The sequence below is a fragment of the Pteropus alecto genome, unplaced genomic scaffold (genome assembly GCF_000325575.1).
Source record: "Pteropus alecto unplaced genomic scaffold, ASM32557v1 scaffold35, whole genome shotgun sequence".
NCBI lineage: Eukaryota > Metazoa > Chordata > Mammalia > Chiroptera > Pteropodidae > Pteropus > Pteropus alecto.
The window spans coordinates 1023607-1037512 of record NW_006437828.1 but is presented as its reverse complement, the minus strand read 5'-3'; the positions used below and the strand labels follow the sequence as shown (position 1 = coordinate 1037512).

Here is a 13906-nt window from a genome sequence, read left to right as displayed (position 1 = left end):
TGCCAGCCAGCCAAGAAGGGTTCCTGGAGGAGGTTGCATTTAGACAAGTACCAGGAAGGGTACCAGGGGAAAGGCAGACCAAGTAGAGGGAGCTCTGGATGTCCAGGCTTGGAGGCATCAGAACATCAGTTCCCTGTGCCTGTGAGGGCACGGGAGAGGTGGGAATAGAAGGCCAGAGATAGAAATGTCAGGTTAGACACAGATCAAGAAGATTTTGTCCTAAGGAGTTTTTATTTTATCCAAATAGTAATGCAAAGCCATGAAAGAGGTTTTGGCATGAGAGCAGTGAGGTTTGTTTGGTGCTCTCAGAAAATAATTTCTCAGCTGGTAAGGTGGAAATGGGATTGAGACTAAAGAGAAATTACAGTTCTGTGGTGTCATGAGTAATTATTCATGCTATAAATGTAAAACAAAGAGTGCTGTCATTTCTTTATTTTTTACTTTTAAAAACTTTCATCAGAGGTAATTGATCATTACATCTACTCCTCTTAGAGATTTTCTCTTATTTTTTTAAACTGTATCTTTAAATTGGAATCAAACATAATCCTAGTTGACATTTTTATCAATTTTTTTAAAAAGAAATGAGGTTGGATTATATTGTTTTATGAGTAATCAGTGTTTCATGTGGTATGTAATGACTTGGTGTCAATTTGGGAATATTCAGTGGATCATTTTGTGATGGGGTTATGTTCCAACAGCCTCTTCTATATAAATTTTTTTTGAATTCGATTTTATTTTTAGATATTATAATTGGTAGCTAGATTATCAGGCCATCTCTAAAAGGTCAGTTTTTATGTCATCATATACCATAAGTTTATCAATATATCGCTTCAGTAATGCATAACTACCATTTAAAACAGTGCCCACTGGGAATATGTATTGTAAGTTTCAACTTGGACAGGAGTTGGTTTGATTCTTTCCATTATCATGGAAGAAATCCAGGCTGGCCAGAGATGGAGAAAGGGATGCCTTGAAACAGTAACTTCACTGCTTCAACTTTCTACATCTAAATAAATCCAGGGTAACCTTAGTTTGTTCTGAATGAAGATTAAAGGCATTGTGAGAAAAGTGGACAGAATAACTCTCTTAATTGTTCTCTTCTACTATCCCCTTGTTTATGTAGCTTGTTTTGTAAATTGTGTTTTGTTTCCTTATATTTCGTGTCAAAACTTTAGAAAATAGAATTGAGAATATGGCCCAGTTATATACAGAGTAAACACTTAGATAAATATAAACACAATTCAAATAGAGATATTTTTTATGAAAAAGATAAGATTTAAATTAAACAAATTTAGGAACTAGGAGCTCAACCACCATTCGTGAATGTTGGACATGGTCAGGGTTATCGAGTTTCCCTTTCTAGGACCCAGTCCCATCTCCCACTTTCCCCCTGTTATTTCTGAGTTCATGGAATTCTGTTAGCCCTCAAGAAGCATGATTATCTGATGCTCTGTGTTCTGGGCTTCTTGGTAATCATTGAGAAGAGCACTCCTTAGCTAGTTGCTTCTGTGTCCTTTCTGCTTTCAAACTTGTCAGCTTATTTCTTTCTTGTAGGATTTCCTGAAGGCGGTAAGCAAGAAGTAACCAACACTTTCCATCATCTCACATTTTCATACCAAGTTCTCTAAAAGCGTCGGGTCGGCCTCATCAGTTAGATGGTCTCAGTTCCAAGGCAGCAGGGTTAACTGCACAATGAGAAGTGACAGCGATTAGGGGGTGAGGAGACTTTCACTACCCTGCATCTCTCTTTTACTAAACATGTTTCACGTATAAAGTTCTGTCACTTGTATCATCCTACTTACTCATATAGCTGGAAAGTCTCTGTCTCAGAATTCTGCTTTTTTGTATGTTGATAGACTGCCTTCACATGGTAGCAAAGATTGCCTAGGTAGCTTCAGGCATAGCATCAGGCCAACATATAAGGTGGCATAATGACATATAAAGATATGCAGGTAAAAGGACTTATCTCAATTTTGCAAGCACATTTTTCTAGGAAAATGTAGATACCTTTTATCATATAATTATTGATTCCCCAAGCTCACCTGAGTCCCACTGGGTTTTGGCTTTAGCATGTGGGCAGTGGCCGGAACAGAAGCCCAAAGAAACTTGGAGAAAAGAGCATTACAGCTATTGGTGTTAAATCTCCATCCATAATATGGGATAAAAGGTAATAAAAAATATTTCTCAGGAACAAGCAAATGGTCCTTACACCTAGGAGATCAGATGGAAGAAGACTGTCCATCTCCTTACATCTGTATCTGCCCCCTTCTTAGGAAGCACAGGCGTCTTAATTGATTCCGTGAGGATTGTACGCAAAGAGGAAGGAGTAGTTCCCAGTACTACTTCTTGCCTCAAAGTGGGGTTCTGTTACCAGAAGGAGGGGAGAATGGGATAGGGTCCTGGGGCAGGTAAATACAGCTGATTCTACCACTATCCTAACTCACAGTTCTTGTATTTACTAGTTGTGTGTTTTGGGGCAAGTTACAGAATCTCTTAAATTTTAATTTCTTTATTGGGAAATTGGGAAATATAATAGCACCTAAGTTACAGGGCTGCTGAGAAGATTGAACTAGATAATGCATATAAAATGCTAAGCACAGTGCTTGACACATAGGCCGCCACCGCCATCACCATCATCATCATCATCATTAGCAGTAGAAGTAGCAACAGCATCCTCCACTGTCATCTCCATTCCCCACTACCTCATTTCAGGTCCTCAATCCCCCACTAACTCTTTGTGGAACTCTGTCATTCCATCCTCCATATTGCTGTCAGTAATCTTCCAAAATGCAAATTTGATCCTACTACCCCCTTGCTTAACATAATCCATTGACTCTTCTCAGTGGCGGAATAAAATACAGATTATACTATCTACACTGTTTTTATGGAGTTCCATTACTCTTTCCTGTGGATTTTGTCAGAGATACTATTTGGTTAACAGTACTGCATAATTTCAAATTCTACATAATATTCCAATGTAAATAATATATTTAGATGTTGGCAGATAAAGTAGTAATGGTTGATAGGTAATTCACATGAAGATACAGGCTTCTGATAGTCGTTAGAAGATGTCTCTTTTGTTTTTGTTTCATTTTCTTTTAAACAACTTTCAAGTCAGTTTAAATAGTTTGGTTTATGGATTTATAGTTAGCATTTTGAAGACTGAATAGGGACTGCGGGAAGGAAATGCGATATAACAGCAATAGCTTAATTGGAGAGGCAGGAAACTGGTCAAGGAGAGAGAGAATATGTATGTGTCAGGCCAGATGTTCTTGTGAAGCATTTCCTCAAGAAAAGATCATCCAGGTATTGACTGTGGTATGTATTTACATCTAATTGCATCAAACAGCATTGCTCCTCGTTTCCCTGTGCAGCCGATTGATGGAAATCGATGGCGGAGTGCCTGTTGGGAAGCCAGGGATTAATGGCTGCTGTGTGAGTAGTCATAAGCTGTCAGCACAACAGAGAGAATGTGTAGTATCTACACACTACCTGCCACTTTCTCTCTCCTCCTCCCCAACCCAGTGGCCTTCCCAGTCCTTGACTTTTTTTCTTAGAGGACTGATTCCTTCCTATCATTGCATTCTTATTAAAGTGCAGATTTACCCCAGAATTCTAGATAGCGCTTTAAGCTTCACTAGAATTGTTTCCAGTTCTGTTCTGTGGATTTGTCACCTAAACAGTGAATAGTCTACGCCAGGGCTGCTTAGTGTCTGGTCACGAATACATACAGATCAGGATGGAAATTGAGAATAAGTCTTCAGAAACTCTGTTAGCAGTTTGACAGAGCCTCAATATATGTTACTGCATTTTATAAAATAATAGTCAACAGTTGGAAATTAAAATCAGAACCAACAACTACAACAAAACCCTTGGTCCTTTGCTAGAGTTAGTTTGAAATTCTCTGGTCTATGTCATTATGACGTTGGGGTCCCTTGATTTGCAAGCATTCTGACAACATAGCACCTGACATTTTATTTGTGTCAGGGCAGTGAGGCCAAGTAGTTTAAAGATAAACAAAACACCAGGTGGGAAGTAAAAATACGCTACGTGCTGCACATGTAATGTCCTAATTATGAATGTAAATTTAATAGTTATTTGAATTTGCTAATTAATTATGTATAGAAAATTATATGTGGACTTAAGGAACTTTAGTGAAAAAAATTTTTTTTAAATCTTCACTGACTTTTATTATCTATTTATTTATTTATTTATTTTTTTTAGGCGAGGCAACTTTTGGTTGACCTCATAGATTGCAAGGACCTTGTCAATTTACAATCTCTTATTTTTTTATTTTTTACACCTACAGCACCTGGTCTTCCTAGGTGGTCTCCCATCTAAGTACTAACCAGGCCCGACCCAGCTTAGCTTCCGAGATCAGATGGGATCGGGCTTTTTCAGGGCATGGCTATAGATGAAAAATTTTAAAAGTAACATATAGAGACTTAAATTAGCTTATAAATTTGAAATATACTTTTTAAAGCATGTCTTAGAGCAAAAGAGCAGTATAAAGGTAGAAACCAAGAACACAGTTAATTAATTTTTTATCCAGTATTATAGCAGTGTATTTTTTTCTGTTGCATAGGTGTTCCTTGATAAAATAAAAAAAATAAAAATACAGAAACAAATAAAAGAAAAGGAAACAGCTTATAATCTCATCACTATATTCTGTTTTCATTCTTATTTATGAGATCATATTTACATCACCTGCTTTTGGCCCTAACAATATAATATAACCACATTTCTGTGTAATTATATATTTCTCTCAGCATCATCAATTGTTACTCCATTTATGTTGTTAGTAATTTGAAAGTTGTTTCCAAATTTTGTTATAACAACCTTTAAAATATTTTTTATTTAAATTATTTACATATTGATGATTATTTTTTTCAGATTAATGTATAGAAGTTAAGTTACTTGTCATACATATTTTTAAGATTTGTTAACTATGCTATCAGTTTTGATACATACTTAATATTCTCGGGTTTTTAGATATATAGAAGATGGATATAGCTTTTCTCAGAATACTAGAACATGAGCCTCTTTTCATTTTTGCCATTCTTCTGTTTCCCTCCTCAATTAAGTGTCCATTCATTTCAAACATTTATTGACCATAAAATAAAGTAATAGGTGCTATTTATTGAGCATCTGCTATATGCCAGGAACTGTGCTAGGTGCTGTGCATACAAATAAATCATTTAATCATCTACAAATGCAAAATATATGTTGTTATTTTCATTTAACAAATAAATAGATTTGAAGAGATAAAACATCTTACCCATAAGAAGAAAAGAATTTGGATCTTTGTCTATCTGATTCCCAACTCAGAATTCTTTCTACCATGATGCATTTCTAAGCACGTATTAGTTTTTTTTTGTGGTGTAGGGGAGCAGAAGAGCAATCAAGAGTTTAATTTTAAGATGCTTTAAGTTTTAAAAATCAGAGGTATCAGGCAGGCATTTGAAGATCAAGGAGACACGTAGGAGCCAGCCAAAGACCCGGACAGCTGCCAAGGAAGCAGGAAGAGCATGAGAGAACGCTGAGGGATAAGGATGGGAAGTTTCTGTTGGGTTTTTATGCAGCATCAGCAGGGTGCTGTTGAATGTGTAACAGCTGGTTCTTGGAGAAGAGATGAGAGTCAAGGAGGGATGCCCTGATTTTTAGCTTTTGCTCATGTCCGCAGTGTAAATGTTCCCACCATGGCTGATTTCCAGCTATCAACATTTTAACATCTAGCCTGCAGATTTTCTGACAATTTGATGGTCAGCTCTTGTACAATATTCAAGCTAGCTGCAGCATACCACTGATTGGGGACCTTGACAAAAATAGTGTCAGTGAAGTGGTGGGGTTAGAAGACAAACTGAAAGATATCCAGTATAGATAAATGTTATATGGACATTATAATGATTATTTTGAAGGGAGTGGTAAGAAAGAACATATTTAATATAGCAGGGAAACATTATGCTGTAGTCGTGGAGTGATGAGTGATTTCTCTTCCTGCCTATTATATCATGTTTTTTAAAGGTTGTATTTTATTTTTATTATATATTTTAAAAAATTAGTATTTAATAACCACATGTATTTATATGTACCTGATGGGAATGAGACATAGTCCCTGGTTTAATGCTTTGTAATCTTAAGTCAGAATTCCTGCAGAATAAATTTAAAGAGGAAATAATTTTTGAAGGAAACAAGAATATAAATTTTGAGCTGATAGGCAAATTTCTATAGCCAATGAGTTTTGCGATCATTAAAAAATATACACAATATTTAAATGTATTTTACACAATAAGCCCTGATTCGTATAATTAAGAAAATTACTTGAGAATTTTGAGTTAAAAAAATATGTATAAACTGGCTTAAATATAGACATAGGAATATTAAAAAGCGTTATGCTTCTGTGATAATGTGAATTCATGTACTAATCAGATAACACCATCATTTTGTCACAAATATCTTTAATGATTTGTTTCTGTTTTGCTTTACTTGTTGAGTGAGTGCTCAGCAGTGATTTCAGCTATTCTGCTTGAATTAGCTTGTACATCAGGAGGCAACCTGTTGTACCATGACACTGTAACTTTTAAAAAATAGTATGTGAGCCCAGAAATGGACCTTCCTTTGGTTTTTCTTTTTTAAATTCGGTTTTATTTTTCTGCCCCTTAAAGTGGCTTCAGATTTCACTAGCATGTGTTGGCTTCAAATTGCAAGAGTTTCGCTCTAGTTTTTTGTGAAATGTGCAGGACACATGTTGCAAAGATAATGTTGAATCTAAATGATTATGCTCATGATCCTGAAAAATATTAGTCAGCTTGGAATAAAAGATCACAGAAGTTAAGTTTAATTTTTTGCACTTGACTAATGCTTCTTATATGACAATTTCAATAGTTCTACCATATCATCCTTTTTAGTTTTTACAAGTTCGATAATAAATTCCAATTCTGTATGTTTAGTTGATTTTTCCAGTATTTTTTCTTCACTAAACATTAATATTTGAGTTAAAGTAAAAATAACATGAAGTTATTCTTTTTAAATCGTTTTTTACTCACAAGTTTAGTGTCTCGTGTATAAATGCCCAATTTACCAACGAGAGAGCTTTACTTGACTGACTTACTCAAGGACACCAAAGGTACAGGTGAACTGAAGGCATTGATGGCAGTGTTAGTATGGGAATGATAGAGACTGCAGCGCTACATTTGATTAAACAAGTGTCGTGTTATTTGACGTCCAGGCTATGCTAGGAAGGTGAAAATAATCCAATTTGACAGGAGTTTTATAAGAAACACGGAAGTGTGATCCACACTGCTTATATACACACGAGGGCTGGTAAGAAGGAAAAGTGGCCCTTTGTAATTTAGGATTTCAGAGCATTAGAATTAAGGGTGATGACTTGTGTAAAACGTAGGAACTAAAAGGAACATGATAGACTCTACAGAGCAATGTCACCATACCCCATATCCTCACCTCCTGTTTTAGTTCTCCCTAATCGGGGAAAGATAGCATTGTACTCACGGAGAGGTGACACAGCTATTTTTTTTCTTGAAAGTTGTTAGGAAAATACAGAGAATAAGGACTATAAGAGATTTTGCCTCCGAGATAATGTGAGTAGAAGGTAATAATTACAAATAAGCTTTTTTTTTTTTAATTGTTTTTTTTTTCCTTCATAAAAGCAATGCATATCCATACTAGGAAATTGTAAATGGTCGTTTTTTCAGCCCACAGTATTAACCTGGGGCCTACTGTGTGCCAGGAACTATGTTAGAAAGGACATGTTGGTAAACAGAGCACAGTTCAGAGGTCTGAAAGTCTAGCAGTGGAAAGTGGTTTGGGCAGTTCTGTCCATGCCACTGTTGTGCACGTTACCGAGGCACAGATGAGGGTCACTGGGCTCGGTCCCCATGGGCGTGGGGGGCGAGGGACCTCCCAGAGGAAGTGAAGTCTAAGTTGAGACCTGAGGAGAAGGTACAGCAGAGACACCTGAGACATGTTCAGGCACTGAGCAGGCTTGGCTGCATACGTGATCATCATAAATTGAAAATGCTCAGAACAAGACTTATTTTTTCAACCGGTAAGAAAAGCTCTGAGAGTGACTGTTAATAATTGGTGGAAAAACAGTGAAACCGTAGTTAGAAAAGCCCTCTGAAGAGGACGTCACAGAATTTGCGTTTAATGTTTTCAAAGGCGAAAGAGAAATTAAAATTAATCTAATGTAATATTTTAGCTATGAAATTTGTGATGTAACCATATTCCTGAAATCTGTTTATAAAGAAAAGGAGGAAAGTCATCCAAATTAAACAGATGTATTCTCACTTAATGGATCGATTTGCACAAATATATTTTTTTACCTCAGCAAATTTTTTTAATGTTAATCCTGATCCGGGGCCAATAAGGGGACACTGACAATATCCTGCAGCTGCTGCCGCCTTCACGCTAGGAGCTTGGTGCCCGCTGTGCTGGGGCCACGTAGCGGGAAAGTCCATGGGGGCCTGGACCCTGACCGCTTGGTCCCAGCCAGTTGCATGACCCCGGTCAAGTGTCTTCAGCTTCCCTGTCTGTAAAATGGGACTGTCATAGTTGTGCCTTGCGACAAGCTCTTTAGTTGTTCAGCTGTATGAGGAATTTTACACACTTGCTGAATTAAACTTTTCCTTTTTTTTTTTTTTTTTTTTGGCATTTGTAAGAACCTTTGTTTGTCTCGGACCTTGCCTGCCTTTTGGCATGATAGAGAGGGTGTCTTTGTAGTTGTGTTGTTGGGTGTTGCAGTTTCCCAGAGTTCTCACGATTTGTACATTTATAGCATCATCTTATGCTTTATGTCCCCTAATTTCTTTTTCATTGAGTTTTCTATGTTTTATTAAGAAGATTAGCAATGTTAAAAGATAATTCTCTAAACATTGAATATCATAAGTATATTCATTTGTGAGTTTAGCCTTAAGTTTAATGTGTGTCATCATTACAAAAGAATTTAATGAGAACAGGAAAACAACTTTATATCTTGAGTAACCAATGGAGGATAAACACCGTGACTGATTATAACTGATGTTAATTCTTGTGTCCATATTTTTCTGGGATTTGGTGTCTTTATGTATTTATAATGGACGCCAATTTTGGGGGTGTCGGTTTGTGCAACCTTTTTCTTTTTGAAATTAATAATTACTGATGATTATATTTTTATTTAGAATTATCCCTGCAAAAGATTTTTTTTGGCAACATATGACCTTCTTGAAGCAAGTTTCTAGCCCAGGATCGTGTACACGCTATTCTTTCAAGGATCACTGTTTCCTACCGTCACTGCATTTCTTTTCACCCTTTGGGGCTCAGTTGAAGCACCACTTCTTCAGGGGACTTTTTTGCCTAATTAGTGTATCCCCCACTACTCCCAGTTTTATCAAAACAGTCTATGTATTTCTTTCATATGCTTTACCACAGTTCTAAGCTGTGTTACTTATTTATGTTATCTGCCTCTTTCCATTATACCTAAAGCACCACGGGCCAGAGAGGTGATGGTTCTTTCCCGCTGCTTCATTTGTAGTGACTACAGCAGTGTTCATGCCTGTCTGTAGCTGGTGTTCTGTAACTATAGCATAGAGAAACTAAATGAAGGAATGAGGTAAGTGGCATCTGAATTTTACAAGGTCGCACAGCTGCTCAGTGATAAGACTGGGATTTAGTTCCAATGGTCAGTCTAATTCCAAAGACCCTGTAGGGATCCATGAGAAAAGCAATTTCACAAATATTTTCAAATCGAACCTTCATAATCCTGTGGTAAGTATCATTATCCACACATTACAGATGAAGAGACTGGGGCTCTTCGTGCTTTGTCAGAGATGCATCACTGGGAAGTGGGAGAATGAATTTAATTGGTCTTGAGCTCAGCGTTTGTGTGTGGTGCAGTCTTTTTCGGTAGTCATTTGAACTCAGTCTAAATCTATCCCAGTGTGCTTTGATGCAAACCCGTTCTTACAGCAAGCAAAACAGAAGAGTACATTTTCTATTTCAATGTCGCAGCCTTAGCTGAGCTCTGTGACAGTGTTAGGTAGTAATTTTGAACTGGAGGCTTGTTTCATTCCCATTGTTTTTAGTCATTGTATCTTTCTTCAGAAAATATTTACTGAGTGCAGTCTGTTTGCCTAACTATTGTAGGTGAGCACTGGAAAAAAACAAAGATGAATAAGATTAAGACGACCCCATCCTCAACTTGGTTAATATGTAGTAATATTTAAAGTGTTTAAATGAGTAAGATACCTCTATGCATTGACTTGAAAACATGTCCATGATATACAGTTCATTTAAAAAATATATTGCAGCCTATAAGATGTGCATGAGTGCATTTTTGGTAACAGAAATAAATAAATAAATAAAATGTCTAGAGATGTGTATGTATGAATTATGTAAAAAGAAAGAATAACCTCCGAAATGTTAATGGGGGCTGTCCCCAAAGGTGGCATTGGATTGGCAGAAGGTAGAACTTTCTATACATTTTTCTAATAAGATTATTAATGATTTTTACTTTTTAAAATGTTTCTTAGCACTTTTTAATATAGAAAAATTTAGAAGGTATATAGAAAAAATTTTATCTGTGGAATGTTTATACAAATTTAAGTGAAAAACAGTATTAGAGTAAGATTTTGACTTTCTAATATATCTAAATTTTATCTATAATATGACTTTGATAATTTTACAATATACAAGTTTTTACCAAAGCATTCTATCTATCCTGTTTTCAACAAGAAAACAAACAAACAAAAAACTAAAGCAAGGCGAGGGTCCTAACTAAAAGTGGGGATTGGTGATGGTGAAGATTGTGAATAGGGAAGCCCCTTATCATCCAAGTATTGTTTTTTTTCCTGAGGAAATCAATTATGTTTACTTAGATAATTAAAATGCTAATAATCACAGTAATAACAATGACAGCTAACATTTATTGAGCGCTTATTAAAGCCAGATACTGTTCTAAGTACTTCTCATGTATTAACTTAGTCCTCTGACGTGGGCACTATTATTTGCTCTGTCTTAAAGAAGAAAAGTCAGGTAACTTGCCTGTTACAGAACTACTAAGTGGCAGACCAGTGCTATAACTATCTGGAGGCCGTACCCTACATACTATGCTCTCTCTAAGTGCCAGTTTGTGAGCTTCTAAATACCAGTCCAACTATTAATAGGAGTTATAGCTTTTTCTGCTTTAATGGAAAGAGATTATTAATTTTAGGTCTGGATCCTGGCAGTCCTAATATACAACTCTATTTTTTTAGCCCATCAGGGATTGTGAAACAGCTTTTGTGATTTCTGCATTTCATCAGAAATGAACAGATGTAGGTGATAAAATTGTAGCTAACATGCTGTTGATTATGTTCTGTTTAATTTTTTTTTTCTCTGGGCAGGCGGCTTGGCATGGTGGAAAAATTGTGGGCTTCAGTTAGATTTGAGTTTAAATTCTGTCTTCAACATTTTCTAGCTGCTAACTTTGCTTTGTTTCTACACTTGTAAAATAAAGATGATAATATAGCCCCTCAGGGTGGTAAGAATTACATGAAATAATGTAGGCAAAAGACCTTTAAAGTGGAGTCAGGCACGTAGTAAAATCTTAGTAAACATTAATTCACTTCTTCGGGTAAGTGTCTTAAAATGAAGAAATAAAATGTACCTGTTTTTCTCCTGTAAAATGCAAGTACAGCTGTGACTGAAAAATGAATATCTTGCAAAAAAGTATTAATATTTTAAGAAGCCTGATTAATACAGCACATTTTTATATGCAGACCCAAATAATTTGTGACAATTTATCAATTCATTCTTAATGATTCTTGCATTTTGAATCACAGTGATATAAAGTATTGTAATCAATTATCTTGTAAACATACATTTTGAAATTTATCATCTGGTATAATAGGAACATTTTATCACAAATCAAACTAAACTCGTGCAGTATTCTTTGATTAGTTTTTTCATATGAGCTTTCATCACTTTAATCTTTTAGATGTTTGCACAGTTTTAGCAAATTTGTGATGATTTTTATCATTTTTGCTAATCTTTTTTTTTTCTTCTATTTAATGTTAAATATTGCCCATTTCTGTGTACAGTTTTCTTTCATCTTTCCCCTTCGAGTCATTAAAAAAAAGTTGATGCATTTTATTCTGTTGGTTATACAGAAAGCTATCACAATATGTTTTCTGTTAGAGCAGCTGCAGACCGGGCCTACGGTGCCGATTCATATTTTGGGGAGTTTGGAATTGCCCTGCCACCTCGAGAAGGGCAGCAGAGAGCAACGAGGCTGTGCTTGAGAGCTGAGGAACTTTCTATTTGATTTGGGACCTGTTTCTTCATTTACTTAAAATCACCTTTTCTACAGTTTAGCAGTTGATCATATTCCGTTATTTTTTAATAGATGAGCTCGATTTCAAACTATTTACTTTACATCTGACTTCTTTACCTAACTACCTGAGACAAAAGGTACTGGGTTTAAGGAAATTTGAGAATGATGAAATACTTAAGGACTTTCATTTCTTGGATTACCGTTATTTTATTTCTTTTATGAAATGGATATCTATGAAAACTATGTTCTTTTAAAAGCACAATTTTATCTTCTTCATTGATTTTAATTTATTTTTAAAAGCAATTCAATTAAAAAATAATTTCTTTATAGGTTCTTTTCTCACTATATTATCCCAGCACAGTAATGGAAATGGAGTATGTTCATTATTAGTAAAATTACTTGTTTAATTCAATAGATTATAAAATCTTTTTTTTCTTTTAAAAGAACTGAAATCAAATTCTCTCATCCCTGTCATTTCTCGTCGAAGCCCTCATTCTGTGTACGTGGTCATCCAGACCCCCACCGGTGGTCCAGGATGCTCGGTTACTCTTGTGATGACCTCATACACTTGTACTTTCTGACCATTGCAGATATTAGTGGCCATAACTGGAATAAGACGACAGATTGATCCCTAAATGCAGCACATCTAAAACGCTTACTTCTCAGATGTCTATTGAAACCTAATTAGCAGCAAATAAAATACCTTCATATTTGACTTATTTTGGAAGCTGAAAAATTTATTCAGTTCACTAGGGACTTTACCTCTCAATATTACAAACCTCATACCATGTGTACCTAAGACAACTGTGGGGACTCTTCGAAAATGTGCATAAAGTGCAGGTGTGGGGTGCCTAATAATACTTTGCAGATAGTCAACAAGCAGCAGCTGCTGTTTTTATTCTCTAATAATGACCGAAACAAATGCCAGTGTATGCTTTCTGCCGAAAATGTTCTTTCGTGTACCACTTATGTCCACTACTATTCCTGCTTCCCTGAATCTTTACTCCTGGGTAATAAATAATGCCCATGGAAACTAAAGGTGACCATTTTTCTTCTTTCTGAAGAAAAATTTAATGTCGACTGCAGTTGTTAAAAATGAGATATTTGTGTTATATTTATAAAGCAGATCTTGGGGGATGTAAGTTTTAAAAACAGTCTCTGTAAATGGTCATGGCTAGTATTTTTGATATCTTGCACATTTAAAAAAATCTTTTTTCTTTGTCACAATTAATGGGTGGTTTGGCCAGATATAGAAATGTACTTAAGAAAATTGATGTTCCTTGATTTTCAAAGACATTTAAAACCTGTTAGATTGGCTTCTCACTTCCAGTGTTTCTGGTGAGAAGTTTCTTGCCATTTCAGTTATTGATCTTTAATCTGGAACTTGTTTTGTCACTCAGGAACCTTTAAAGGTCTTCTCTTTATCACTGTTGATCTAAACATTTTATCTGGTACCTCTTTGCCTCCAGTTTTGAAACGTGTGGAGATAATTTCACGGGGAGTCACAGTGACTAGGAATGCTGGGAGAGGGCGCTTTGGCATTTAGTGCGTGGAGGTCTGAGAAGTTAATTTTCTGTCGACACAGGAAACGGTCTCACC

General features: G+C 35.8%; 1 protein-coding gene and 1 pseudogene across 3 annotated transcripts in view; one reads left to right on the top strand and one right to left on the bottom strand.

Annotated features, from left to right (window-relative positions):
- TDRD3 (tudor domain containing 3) overlaps nt 1–13906 on the top strand; it is a 135786-nt gene that overhangs the window by 81089 nt on the left and 40791 nt on the right. The window lies entirely within an intron of this gene.
- LOC112482298 lies at nt 4301–4416 on the bottom strand (annotated as a pseudogene).